Here is a 14,600-nt window from a genome sequence, read left to right on the forward strand (position 1 = left end):
GATGGATAGAGAACCGGCCTGGGAGAGATAGGAAGACTTCATTTCAAATCTTGCTCCAGACACACACTGGCTGTATAACCCTGAGCCTCTCAGTACCCCAGACCACTCTCAACATTGCAGAGGTGCTGCCTTGTATTAGTAGAGAGAGTTTCCTCATAAGGGAGGTCTTTATGCCAATGAAATCACAGGTGTATCCTCATTAAGTTTGTAATATTCTCACCTCCACTAAAGTGCCAAACAGAGGGAACTTAAAATACAGGTGAATTAGGTTAGACATTAAGAACTTCCTGAGCAAAAATAAGATAAGGGTGTTGAGATTAGAGCAGACATGACACGTCTCAATAGAAAAAGAATTATCAAAAATGAGTTGCTGAGAATGGTTTATGAGGAATGTGCATCTTAAGACCCAGCCACAGGAGATCAAGATATAAACCAGGGGTTCTCAACAACACGTTTTATGTTGCAGGCTCCTTGGACTCCTCAGAATAATGTTTTTAAATAACTGAGGGAAATGCTAATTTTCAGTTCGAGGTTAATAGTTCAATGAGTCCTAGGCTAAGTAGGAGTCTGGAGACTTGGGTTCTCGTCTGGAATGTGCCTTTCAAACCACTTTACACCTAAAAAACTCCAAAATGCTACAAATCAGAGTTTGTTTATGCAGATTAAACATTTACCAGTTCTAATTTTCTCACTAACTAACTATGGGACCTTTGACAAGTTGTTGGACTGGCATTTAAACTGCCAGTCCTCCCCTTTAAAATGGAGACAGTAATATTTGCCCTCCTTCCCAGGTTTATCTTGAGGCTGTGATGAGAGAATCAAGGTGGAAACACTTTAACAAGTAAGCTATGTTAATGTAAAGTGAATGCCCTAAATTCTAGATGAGTTCTCAGAGATTCATTGTACTCACTGAGCCATGCCCAGATCAGTCACGATAGGGAAGATAAAGGCACCTGGAAGGGGCAAATTTCAGGATTAAGGCAGCAGACTGGGGCAAGGCTAGCACAAGAGGCTGCTGGCAACCCAGAAGAAAAAGATAATTATGTTCTTGTTTCCAAAGGACTTTAATTTTACAAACCATTTTCTGATAGAATGTAAACTCCTTGAAGACAATGACTATTTTTTTGTCTTGTATCCCCAATATCGGACACAAGTGGCTGGCACATTTATTAAAAACAAGTAGTAGGTGCCTAATAATTGTTTTTTAATTAAACTGAAGTCAACATTGCCTGTGATCCCATTCTATCCCATCTTCTCTCCCTATTCTCTTATTAAATCTAAATTTGCTCCATACCTACTGGCTGCTTCCTGACTGCTTACAAACACATTCGTGTCTCTCTCCTCCATCCTCAAGAAAACTTCACTTGATCTGTCTAACCCCACTGGCTGTCAACCAATATCTTTTCCTTATGTGGCCAAACTCCTTTAGAAAGCAGTCTCCACTTTTCTTCTTCTCAACTTTTTGCAGTCTGTCTCCTGACCTCAAAATTCAACCCAAACTGCTCTCTCTAAAGTCACTGATGGTTTCTTAATTGCTAAGCCTGATGTAAGGGCCTTTTCTCGGTTCTCATCCTTCTTGATCTCTGTACACAGACATTTTGGTCACCCTCTTTTCCTTCCTCTCGCTTCTCCATAGGTTTTTAGTACACTACTCTCTTCTGGTTCACCTTCTCTCTATCTGATGGCTAATTCCTTTTCTATTTTGCTGAATCTTCAATTAGGTCATGCCTGATAACCTCAGAAGTCCCCAAGACTGTATCCTGGGCTTCTTCTCTACTCCCTCTCTACTATTTCACTTGGTGATCTCATCTGGTCCCATGATTAAAATAATTTAAATGCAGATGACTCAAAATCTACCCTCTCTCTTGATCTTCAGCTTCATGTCTCCAACTGCCTACTGAGCATCTTGAACCAAATATTCCATAGACATCTTCAATTAACATGTACAAAATTGATTTTGTTATGTTTCCCCACCCCCCAAAAAAGTCTCTACCCTATTTCTAACTTCTGTTTTACTGTGGAGGATACCACCATCCTTCCAGTCACCCAGGCTCACAACCTAGTTGTCATACTAGTATACACCCCTCCCCATATCCAATCAGTGGTGAAGTCCTAAAATTTCTACTTTTATAACATCTCTTATATATGGTCCCTTCTCTAATCTGTTATTACCATCCCCCTGGTCCAGGCCCTTGTCAACTCATGCCTTGACTATTACAATAGCCTACTAATTGATCTCCCTCTCCCTCCAATCTCTCCCCACTCCAGCTCATCCTCCATTCACCTGTCAAATTGATTTTCCTAAAGCACAAGTATGACATATCACTCCCTCATTCAATAAACTTCATTGGCTCCCTATTACCCCCAAGATCAAATATAAGATCCTCTCTTTGGCCTTTAAAGTCCTTCATAAACTAGCCCTTTCCTACCTTTCCAGTCTTCTCATATCTTATAGTTCTCTGCAATCCAGAGACAATGGGCTCCCTGCTGTTCCTGGAATGGGACTCTCCATCTGCCAACTCAAGCATTCTCACTGGCTGATATCCATACCTTGAAGGCTCTCCCTCCTCCCTCATCCCCACATCCCCCTTACCTGGCTTCCTTCAAATCTCAGCTACCATTTCACCTTCTGTAAATAAGCCTTTCTCTGCCCTCTTTCATCTTGGGTCCTATACACAGCTATCCATAAGCTGTTTCCTCCATTAGAGGAACTTCCTTAAGGGCAGGTACCATTTTTTGCCTTTATTGTATCCCCAGCACTTAGCACAGTGCCTGACACAGAGGCATTTAGTAGATGCTAGCTAACTTAATGATTGATTGACAGCAAACTTGTAAATAGGACAAGGATCACAATTGTCATTTTACAGATGGGAAAACTGAGACTCAGAGAAGTAAAGTACCCAAAGTCAATTGCAGATTGGAATATCAAACTCAGTTCTCTTTCCAGTGCAGCTCTCTGCCTCTGATGCTGCTGTGTTAAGGTTCATGGGTTTTGCCACTCCCAGAGAATGCCACCCTCTGTGAAGGCACTGTCAGCCTGACTCCAGATCCTATCTAATGGTTTGCTTATTGAGAACACTCTCTTCCAAACTAGCTGGAAGGAAGGGTTACTGGCTTAATGGAGTGTGACTGAATTACAAGATACAAAATCAGAGGTGGAAATGGATGCTGCAGGTTACACAGCATCTTTCATCATGCTCCCTCCGGTGTTGAGATCTTTACCCAGTCTAAGGAAGAAAACTAAATTCATTTGGCCATGTACAGTCTCCCTCAGTGTAAAGTTTTTAAAATGTCCAAAATGTCCATAGCAAGCATGGAGAAGCAGCATGGGGTATCTGGTCAAGGACTGACCTTGGCATCTGAAAGACCTGTCTTCTGCTCCTGCTTCTGATGCCTACAAGCTGTATGACCATGGGCAAGGAAGCCCTTGTGCTCTCAGCTTCCCCATGCTCTTTCTTTGATTCTAAGTTGGGGCAAACTATTGATAACCAGAACAACAATAGATAGTATTTATGTATCACCTCCTAGCTTCTCTAGTTAGGTGGGTTTGCAAAGAACTTTACATAAGTTATCTCATTTGATCTCTATATCAACCCTGTAAGGTTGGTACTTTATTATTCCCATTTCACAAATGAGGAAACTGAAGCTGAGTCAAGTTCAGTGAGTTACCCAGGGTCACACAGCTAAGTGTCTGAATCAGATTTGAACTCATGTTCCTGACTTCAGAAAGAGCACTCTATCACACAACCTAGCTGCCGATCTATATTGGAAAAGATAACTTCTATATAGGGAGTTAGCTTCAAGAGATGAAATTGCACCAAAAAAATGCAGCCAGTATACCCAGGTCTGAGTGTGATTAAAGCATTCCAGGCAAGAGGAATTATCAGCAGTAAAAAGAAAATCATTGAGCTTCTCTGAGCCTCAGAGAAGGACCTTCAATTTCTATAAAATGAAGATTGGATTAGATATTTTCCAGTACCCCTTTCAATTTTAAACTGATGTAGTGTTATGAATGAGCTAAGCATGAGAAAAGGCATAATCTATATCTGGGGAATAGCAAATAATCATAGGATTGTAGACTTAAGAGCTGAGAGGGATATTAGAAGGCTATCTATTCCAGTCTTCTCACTATACAAGTAAGGACTCTGAGGTCTTGAGAGGTTAAGGAACTTAATCTAAGTCACACAGGTAATAAATGGCAGAATCAGGATTTGAACCTTAAAATATAGAAATAACAGCCTCCTGACCAGGCTACCAAAGGCTGTCAAGACAATATTTATCTGGCATCTTCTAAATCTAATCAAAAGGGCTTTAAAATAAAAAGGAGGTGGGGAGAAGAAAAAAATTATTTAGGTATTTTTGACCAACTTAGATACCATAAAGAATAGGAAAAAGAAGGAAGAAAAAAAATAACAGGTAAGAAACTAAGAGATTTACAGAAGACTAAAAAAAAAGCCAGTAGTAAAATACACAAACTTGAAGTTCATATGTAAATGTCCAAAGTTTAGGCAACAAGCAAGTAAAACTAAAGGAAGGAGAAAAATTTGACCTCATATGTATCGCCAAGACTTGAATTAGTAATAAAGAAGGAGAGGAAAGTCAGTTAGAGACTGGCATGTACCCTAGATTTTGAGAGATCTGGTTTTAATGGATTCAAAGGAAAAAGAAATAAAGTCCAAAGGACTAAAATTCTACAGGGGAAGTCAGTCCAGAAAGAATGAGTAGCTGCCAAGAGTAAAACTCTGAAGATACATAAGAGAACAATTCCATTGAGGAGGAAAATACGAGTAATCTAAAGAAAGCAGAGAAGATATACAGGGAGCTCACCAACTGCCTTATGTTTTTTAAAAGATATAAACAGAAGATGAAATCGGGGGTAGGTAAGAGAGGGTGGATATAACAACGTGCTTCAGTCTTATAAAATTAGTGTCAGAAGTGTGCTAACACTTAGAATGAGCTGAGTTTGGCAAGGAAGGTAAGGATAGCAAAATGTTTTCATTTTTGCTTTTATAAGCAGAAAGAGAAAGATCAAAGAAGAGAAAGGACTGCTGCTTAATGCAGATGAAAAAATGGTAACTAACAACAGAAGGAAAGCAGATCTTATTTTGCTTCTGTTCTCTTTGTCAATCAAAATGACCTTTGGGATAAAAACGACAGAATAAAACTGTCTAATAGAAAAGTAGAGATAGTAAAAGAGTATCTAACTGCTGTTAAAGCTCACTTAAGCTTTAATACTCTGTACAAGGCTCTATGTGGTTTAATATGGGGTATCCCCAAAGTCTTGATGTAGTTTTAAGCTGTGCTTATTTAGAACTGCATGAACTATATCCCAAAGAGATCATAAAAAAGGGGGAAAGGACCTACATGTACAAAAATAGTGTAGCAGCTTTTTTTCTGGTAGCAGAAAATTTGAAACTGAGAGAATGCCCATCAACTGGAGAGTAGCTGAATCAGTTGTGGTATATAAATGCAACAGAATACTATTGTTCTATAAGAAATGATGAGCAGGCAGATTTCAGAAAAACTTGGACTTACATGAACTGATGCTAAGTTAAGTGAGCAGAACCTGGAAAACATTGTATACAGTAACAGCAACATTGTGTAATGATCAGCTATGACTGACTGAGCTCTTCTCAGCACTATAATGTCCAGGACAATTCCAAAAGACTCATGATAGAAAATGCTATCCACATCCAGAGAAAGAACTAATGGAGTCTGGATGCAGATCAAAGCAGACTCTTTCCACTTTCTTTGGGTTTTTTCATGTTTTTTTTTTCTTTTGTTCTACTTCTTTCACAAAATTAATGTGGAAATATGCTTAACACATTGCACATGGATAATCTCTGTCAGATTGCTTGCTGTCTTGGGAAGGAGGAAGGGAAGACAGAGGGAGAAAAATTTGGAACTCAAAATTTTATAAAAAATGAATGTTGAAAACTATCTTTATATGTAATTGGAAAAAATAAAATACTACTAGCATAAAAAACTGTACCAAAAAGTTGGAAACACTTTGTATTTTTTCTCATTGACCTCAATAAAGGCACAATTAGCATGCTAATCAAATTTGCAGATGACATTAAGCTTGGAGTGATAACATATTAAATGACTAAATCAGGGTCCTGAAAGATTAGAACAATAGGTTAAATAAGTAAAATGAGGTTTGGAGGAGGGGGTTTCTATTTGTTGTGTTTTCATTGGTACAGTGAACTCCTGGTGAGGAATCACCCTTTATAATTGCAGATCAGCATCTTCTCAACAATGTCTATTCCTAGAAAGCTGCTTATAGCACTAAGAGGTTAAATAACTTGGATGATAGACTCTGAAAGAATTCTTAATCATTTTTCCATCATGGACCCCTTTGGCAGTCTGAACTCGGGATAATTTTTGAAATGCATAAAATAAGATGCATATGGTTACAGAAGAAACCAAACATGTTCAAATACAGTTATCAACATTTAAAAACAATAACAACAACAAATTCATGGACCCCAGGGGTTAAGAAAAATCCCTGGTCTATATGGAACGTCGGTGATTTCTGGCTCTACAGTTCCTCCTCCCTATCTTTTATGCTCAAGCAACTTAATCATAATTTGAACAATATACATTCTTCATCTACTTGTCTTTTTTCTGGGTGGATCTCTTCAGAGTGGCCATGGATTTCCCTGAAGAAGCTTTATAACAGACCTGACCTACAGTCAGGAACATCTGGAGTACTTCTGTCAGCTAATTGTCACTGTGGGTGTCCTGAACACATACACACACACACACACACACCATTATTACACAGTTAAAATCCAGGTTCATAGGAATACCATGGGCTACCTTGACCAGGAAAATAAATCACAAAAGTCTGAAGACTATATGAGGAATACAGGAGGAACAGTCCTAGACCCTGTATTTTAGGACTAGGGGAAGAAGGTCTGTTTCAGGGACTGAAGGATTTCTATATGAATTTTGGGGTTTTATTAGCACCTAGTAATAGAGCCACCTCCTTTCCCCATTAATGGAATCAAATGGATTGAAGTCACATTAACTCCACAAATGGTTATGTCTCAATTCTAGCTAGAGTTTGGACACTGACCTAAGGAAGTATATGCATGAGTTAATGTGTTCTGAAACTAAGTAGGAATATAGCCATTGACACTCCCTTAAAATGAAAGAATCATAAAATTCCATCATGGAATGGGATCGTAGAAATCACTAAATCCAACTCTTCCCCAAATCATGTATCCCTCCTACAAAATTGCTAACAAGGAATCTTCTAGCTTCCACCTAAAGACCTTCATTGATGAGAAACTTACTCTCTTTGTCCTCCCCTCCCCTAAAATCCCAGGTACAAAAGGAAGAGTTGCAGAAATGGAGACAGGGGCTCAATGGAGAGAAAAAATTCCTGAGTAGGGCTATGCCAGAGTGAAATCAGTTACTTTGGGCAAGAATAGGCCTCTTCTTACCAGCATAGTGGGCATGCTGTAGAGGAAACAGTATATTCAGTTATGGGTTGCATGAGATAACCTTCAGAGGTTCTTTCCAGTTCCATGATTCTATGATTTTCAAAATCATTGCCTCAACAAGCCAACATAAAAATCAGGAAAAAGTTCATTACTTTCTGGTCTTTATATGGAGGGGATCAGGCATGACTACTTCCATCTCTGTCTTCAGTGACCCCATGATACTACCCTCATCACTAGAGGGAATTGTCTATTTATTTCCTTTTGGTTATAAACCCCGTTGACACTCTGATTCGTCCTGCATGGTTTCATGGAAAGAGTACTAGATCTGGACTGGAAGTCAGGAAACATGGGCTTTAGTTCTAACCTTGTGGCCTGGCAAGTCATTTTTACTTTCTGGACTTCATTTTGCTCCTCTATAAAACAAGGAGATTGGATCAAAAGATCTGCAAGGGCTCTTCCTGTTCCAATTACTAAAAACCTTTAAGTAAAGCCTTTACTCAAGGGGATTCTTAGAGGGCCATTCCCCTAAGAAAGGAAAGAGACACTCACTTACAAAGAGATGGGCAAAGCAAAGTTGCCAGTTATTTCCTGGGCCCCAGGGTGTGCTTCTTTTCCAAAATCTGCCAATGAATAAGGGAAGTCTCAGAAAGAACTTCATAGGATGCCCACCTGAACCCAAAACTGAAAGTCAATGGGGGGGGGGGAGGGTGTTACTTAATTGCATCTGGAGGTGCCAAACTCAGGAAAAGGGATCAAAGCAGCAAAAGGCATGTGGTCCAGGGCCATGTGACTTTCTTACTGTTAAAAGAATCACAGCTTACACTATCAAAGACAGGGCAACAGAAGTCTTCTTTATTTTTTTAACATAGAAAATACAAACACATGACCTCAGGGTGATTCCCTTATGAAAGCAGACTCCCTTTAACTGGGCTTGAAGAATTTATACCTCTAAGAAACAATAGCTAGTCTGTATTTTCATTGGCCTTTCAAATGAGCTCATTCTGCATTTCAGTCTTGTTGCAGAATTTTATCATCATATAGATTAAAACAAAGATTGTCTGTTATATTAGCCTAGAAGCAAAGATGAGGGGAAAAGAACAAAGAAAAAGAAATGTCTTTTCATTTCATGTACATGTCAAAACATTCGCATGTCTTCCCATTTTTAGAATGCAATGGAGGATAGTTTCAAAGATGGAATCACTCATGTCAAGAAAATCTGTAGGGAGTCACATGGCTTTTCCCTCACAACTTCCAGAGAGGAGGGGATCCAGATACCAATCAAGGTATTTTAATAAAGAAGCTAATTGTACCACAAAGGGTACAAACAAGTATAATATCTTTATTCCCCCACTGAATAGTATTTTACTTTTTTTCCAATTACATATAAAGATAGTTTTCAACATTCATTTTTATAGGATTTTGAGTTCCAATTTTTTTTCTCCCTCTCTCCCATTCCTCCCTCTTCCCCAAAACAGTAAGCAATTTGATATAGGCTATACATGTACAATCATATTAAACATATTTCCACTGTAATCATGTTGTGAAAAAGAAGTAGAACAAAAGGAAAAAACCATAAGAAAGTTAAAAAAAAGAGAGAAAACAATAATTAATTAAAATAATAAATCTGCATTCAGTCTTCATAGTTCTTTCTCAAGGTATGGTTAGCATTTTCCATCATGAGTCTTTTGGAATTGTCTTGGATCACTGTATTACTCAAAAGAGCTAAGTCTATCAAAGATGATCACCATATTATGTAGCTGTTACTGTGTGCAGTGTTTTCCTGGTGCTCATTTTCATTCAGGATCAGTTCATATAAGTTTTTCCAGGTTCTTCTGAAAAACACCCGCTCATCATTTCTTATAGCACAATAGTATTTCATTACAATCATATATCACAACATGTTCAGTCATTCCCCAAATGATGGGCAGTCCCTCAATTTCCAATTCTTTTCCACCACAAAAAGAACTGTTATCAACATTTTTGTACACGTAGGTCCTTTATCCATTTTTTATGATCTCTTTGGACAATTATAATATCTTGCTAGAGAATTTGTTTTAGGTAAATCAGCTGCGGCAGAAGACCAGTCAAAGTTGAGAAATAACTTCTATAGCTAGGAGCCATCAAGATCTTCAGTGAAGTGAGGAGGATTTTCATATCTGGACAGAATACTTAAGCCCAAGGACAGCAATTTGTGAAAGGCAGAGAGACAAGAGTCTTTCTCCTCCAGTGAACCAAAGGACAGGACCCCAAGTCCAGAACCATAAAGACCAAGTACAAGGGAGGCATTTGCAAGTAGCTTTTAAATCTGAATCACAAGGGCACAGCTACCAGTCTGATATAGGCTATATCGGGTGGTCATATGAGGAAGAAAACTGCCACAAGTCTAGCGATCCCCACAACTAGAGCTGAGGCAGGAAAACAGATTCAAAGAGACTGGGACATTTCCTTAGAAGCATCGCCAATCTCTGCTACAAACAAAGAGCCTGATCCAGTCTCCAGTCAGATAGCATGGGGCTGACTGCCTCCAGAAACAGGATCCCAAGTCAGAGACTCTTCAGTCAAGCACGAAAAGGTGAACTAAGAAACATTAAAACCTACTACCTTAAACTTTTGTTTGTAGGACTAATGTGAATTAACAAACTCCTTTAAAAATGTGTAAACTTTCCTGTTTGTTTTTATTTTAATCCCCAGCATGTTCCCCTCTAGCTCAGTAATACAACACTTAAACAGAAGGAAGCAGAAAAACAAAACAAAACCCTAAAGAAAAAGATATACATGTATGTATACATACATAAACATATATGCATATATTTGTGTGTGTGTGTGTGTGTGTGTGTGTATGTGTGTATCCCAGCAAGTAGGAAGAGAAAGAAAAAGCCTCCATCCACTCCTAGGGACAAAGTTGGGTACTGAGAAATTTGAGCCCAGAAGAGAACTGGCATGATAATAATAACATTTCATAAAGAACCTATTATGTGCCAGGCACTATGCTAAGTGCTTCACAAATATTATCTCTCCAGGAAGCAGGTACTATTCTTATCCCCATTTTACAGTACTGGAAACTGAGGCAAACATGCATTAAATGACTTGCCCAAAGTCACATAGCTGGTAAGCGTCTGAGGCTGGGTTTGAACTTAGATCTTTCCAACTTCAGACCCAGAGCTCTATCCACTGCACCACCTAGATACCTTTAGTCAGTGAGAAACCAATAAAGGACCCCAGGAGGGCCAGTTTTAGAGGGAAAGCACAGGTTGCAATAGGCCCTATGGTACTAGCATCTGCTCAAAAAGAATACTGAGATACATTATTTTCTCAATAGGAAGTTATCCAGCTGCCCTCTACAGGTGAATAAAACATCCATTGCTTTCTCTTGATCAAGAAAACCAATTCCTTTTACTCAGCTATTCCTGATTTCAATTTGCAAGGCTGCCACCTTCATGAAATTTTGCCTTCCCACGTTCTCATCACCCAGCAACAAGTGCGTAAATCACAACCCTCCTGTGCAGATGGTTTGGAAAAGAATGCTCACTATAAGCAAAGCACTGGCTAGGGCCTAGAGCCAAGTTGATGGTACGTTCATACAAGGAAATGTTCTCTAAGACTGGCAAAGCTTGTGATCCTTGTATTGATAGAAATATGGGCAGGGAACGGGTTAAGGGATAGCAGCTACGTGGTGAAGTGGATAGAGCCCCAGGCCTAGAGTCAAAGAAGACCTGAGTTCAAATCCAGCCTCAGATACATAAGCGCTATGTTACCCTGGCGATTCACTTTCTCCTGTTTGCCTCAGCTTCCTCATCTATAAAATAAGCAGGAGAAAGAAACGGCAGACCACCCCAGTACTCTTGCCAAGAAAACCCCAAAAGGGGTTGTGAAGAGTACTGTTGGGGTCTCATGATGTGTTGTGGTGGAACCGTCTCAAAGAATTCCTAGTCAGACCACCTCTAATCCAAGTAGAGGCATTTATTGAGACTGACACTTCTCATGAAGCTGGCTAAGAAAGTTCCAAGAGGAACCAGCAACTTCAGAGAAAGCAAGATGGATTTTTATAGGGTAAAGATGCAATTACATAACAGAAACTATGAATATTAAAAAAGCAGGAGGGGGTTGTTAAGGGATTAGGTAACAGGGGAGAGGTCCCTTCTATGGTTCGGTGGTTAAACATTCTGGTCATGCTGGTCTCCAATTGCCTGTTATGGTCCTGTCTGGTCAAGATGGATAGTTAGGTATTGTGGTCCTGTCTTGGGCTAAATGGATGATGGGATGATTGTGGTTGAGTACAAGAACATACCTGTTCAAATATGTGAATTAGATCTGAGGGCAGTAGTTAGCCAGGGGCAGTGGCTATATTGATTTGGGGGCCTGATTTGGTTAAATCAGGAGGTGCCTGCTGTTCAGTGGGGCCCATAAGGAAGTCAGAAAATTGGGGCTGGGGACAGCTTTATTAGGATTCCTTCAGTAAGACATGAACGCAAATGACTAAATGACAACAAAAGTACTCATACAACCTAGGTTTGAATTTATCTTCTCCCTCTACTTACATCAGAGGTTCTTGGGGTCAGTAAAGATATTCTTCTTAATATTATAATAACTATATTTCAAAATAGTTATCTTTTCCACATTGCAACTTTCCTCATTGTGGTTTCGATATATTGTGGGTCTGTATAAAAATGAAATCAGAATTTGGGGGAAGTTTTATAGAAGCTGCAGACAACACAGAAAAAGTTTAGAAACTCAGAAGTGCATAAAATATCCCTATAGTATTGTATAATGTCAACATATTTTATCTTTTAATACCATAAACATCATTTTGTTTTATACATTTAAAAATAGGATTCTGTATATTGGGAGGAGAAAGGGAGAAATGGAATGGGGCAAATTATCTCTCGTAAAAGAGGCAAGAAAAAGCTTTTTCAATGGAGGGGGAAAAGGGAAGGTGAGAGGGAAAAAGTGAAGGTTACCCTCATCACATTTGGCTCAAGGAACGAATAGCATGCACACTCAATTTGGTATGAAAACCTATCTCACACTACAGGAAATCTGGGGAGAAGGGGATAAGCAGACTGGGGGCATGATGGAAGGGAGGGCAAATGGCAGGAGGGAGCAATTAGAAGTAAACACTCTTGGGGAGGGACAAGGTCAAAAGAGAATAGAAGAAATGGGGGGAAGGATAAGATGGAGGGAAATATAGTCTTACACAACATGACCATTATGGAAGTCATTTGCAAAACTACACATATATAGCCTATATTGAATTGCTTCCCTTCTCAGTGGGGATGGGTGGGAAGTGAGAAAGAAAGAGAAGTTGGAACTCAAAGTTTTAGGAACAAATGTTGAGAATTGTTTTTGCATATTTGGGCTGCCTATGTCATGGCATTGCCATGAGAATCAAACAAAAATATGTAAAAAATGCCTTGTGGACATGAAGCACTGGATAAAGATAAACAATGACTATATTCAAATTATCCATGAATTGCCTATTCTGTTTAGATATACTGGTTAGCAGCAATGTTGGTTAATGTTCACATCTAGCTGTTTTAATAAAATACTTTGTGTATTAAAAAAAGCAGCAAACATGCTACATCTGTTTTCAGATATCAAATCCTGTGTAAAGCCTAATTGTTTGGATCCTTGGATCAAAAGACATCTAGATGGCGGAGTTCAGAACCTGGAATTAGGAAGTTATTGTTGTTCAGTCCTATATGACTCTTTACGATCCCAGTTGGGGTTTTCCTGGCAAAGATACTAGAGTGGTTTGCCATTGTCTTCTCCAGATCATTTTACAAATGAGGAAACTGAGGCAAACAGGGTTATGCAACGTGCTCAGAGTCACAGCTAGTAAGTGTCTGAGGTCACATTTAAACTCAGATCTTTCTAACTCCAGGTCTGGCCCTCTATCTACAGCACTACTAAGGGAAGAGCTGCATTCAAATTTGGCTTCAGACACTTACTACCTGTCTGACTCTAGATACATCACTGAATTTTTGTCTGCCTCAATTTCCACATCTATAAAGAGGGCATAATATTAGCACCTAGGGTCCCCAGTTTGTTATACAATAAAAGGCACTATGTGTAGAGTGCTTTACAAACTTTAAAGAGCCATATAAAAGCTGGCAATTATCATGACTGCCTATCTAGTATAACAACCCTCTTCATTACTAGGCATTTTTTCACACTGGGCACCACATTTAAGGAACCAAACAGAAACTAAATGGAGGGTATCCAAGGTAGGACCACCAGGATGGTGAAGGATCTCAAGATGATGGCACATTAAGGTAAATCCAAGGAACTGAGGACGGTAAGCCTGGAGAAAAGACTTGGGGTAAGGCCTTTGAAATCCAAGCACCTAGAAGACAGGTTAGCCTTGAGACAGAAGAAGGAATGTAAGATAACTGGAGACACCAGAGAGCTGCTAGCAGGCATTCTAGCACAGGCTCACTCTTGATCCAGGCAAACAAGAAGATACAGACGTAGTCCTAATGAGGGGTTAAATAAGCTTACTTTATTCTAGTCTAGTCTTCTCATAAGTATGGCTGACAATGGGAACACCAACTCCTACAGGTCCCCTCAGACTCTCCTCACAGGGGGCAGGTGAGAATATAGTAGGAGCTACAACTCCTACAGGTCCCCTAAACCTCAACAGGGGTGGTTCAGGCAAGAGCACACAGACAAGTCCCCCCCAAGCCTTGATGGGGGCATTCCGGCTTGGGCGTTCAGGTGCCCCACTCAATGACCCGTGCCCACTTGATTTATAGGGCAACAGACAAAGAAGGCATTTTGCCAACTTTAAACTCACAGGCTAACTTAGCAACAGTGTCACTTAGCACAACTGTAGCAAATACTGCATTACGTCATCTCCGTGTTCATCTCCGTGTCTCACTGCTCGGTAGCCAAAATCCTGAGAAATTATACCCAGGAGCCCTGCCACTACATTGTAAAGAGAATAACAAAATCCCTCTTGCTTACAAGGAACAACTGGTGAGAAGGGCAAAAAAGGCCAACTGAGGCACGGACGAAAGGAAGAAGTCTTCGTCCTGAGAGGTGCCCTGGAGGGAGGTCTTCACCCAGCCTGGACGGCCCCTTGGTACAGGTGCAGGCCTTAGGGGGGTTTCTGTTCCGTCCTACGTCAGAGAAGCTTCTTCCATCCCATGG

This window comes from Notamacropus eugenii, chromosome 5, assembly GCF_028372415.1.
Source record: "Notamacropus eugenii isolate mMacEug1 chromosome 5, mMacEug1.pri_v2, whole genome shotgun sequence".
Lineage (NCBI taxonomy): Eukaryota > Metazoa > Chordata > Mammalia > Diprotodontia > Macropodidae > Notamacropus > Notamacropus eugenii.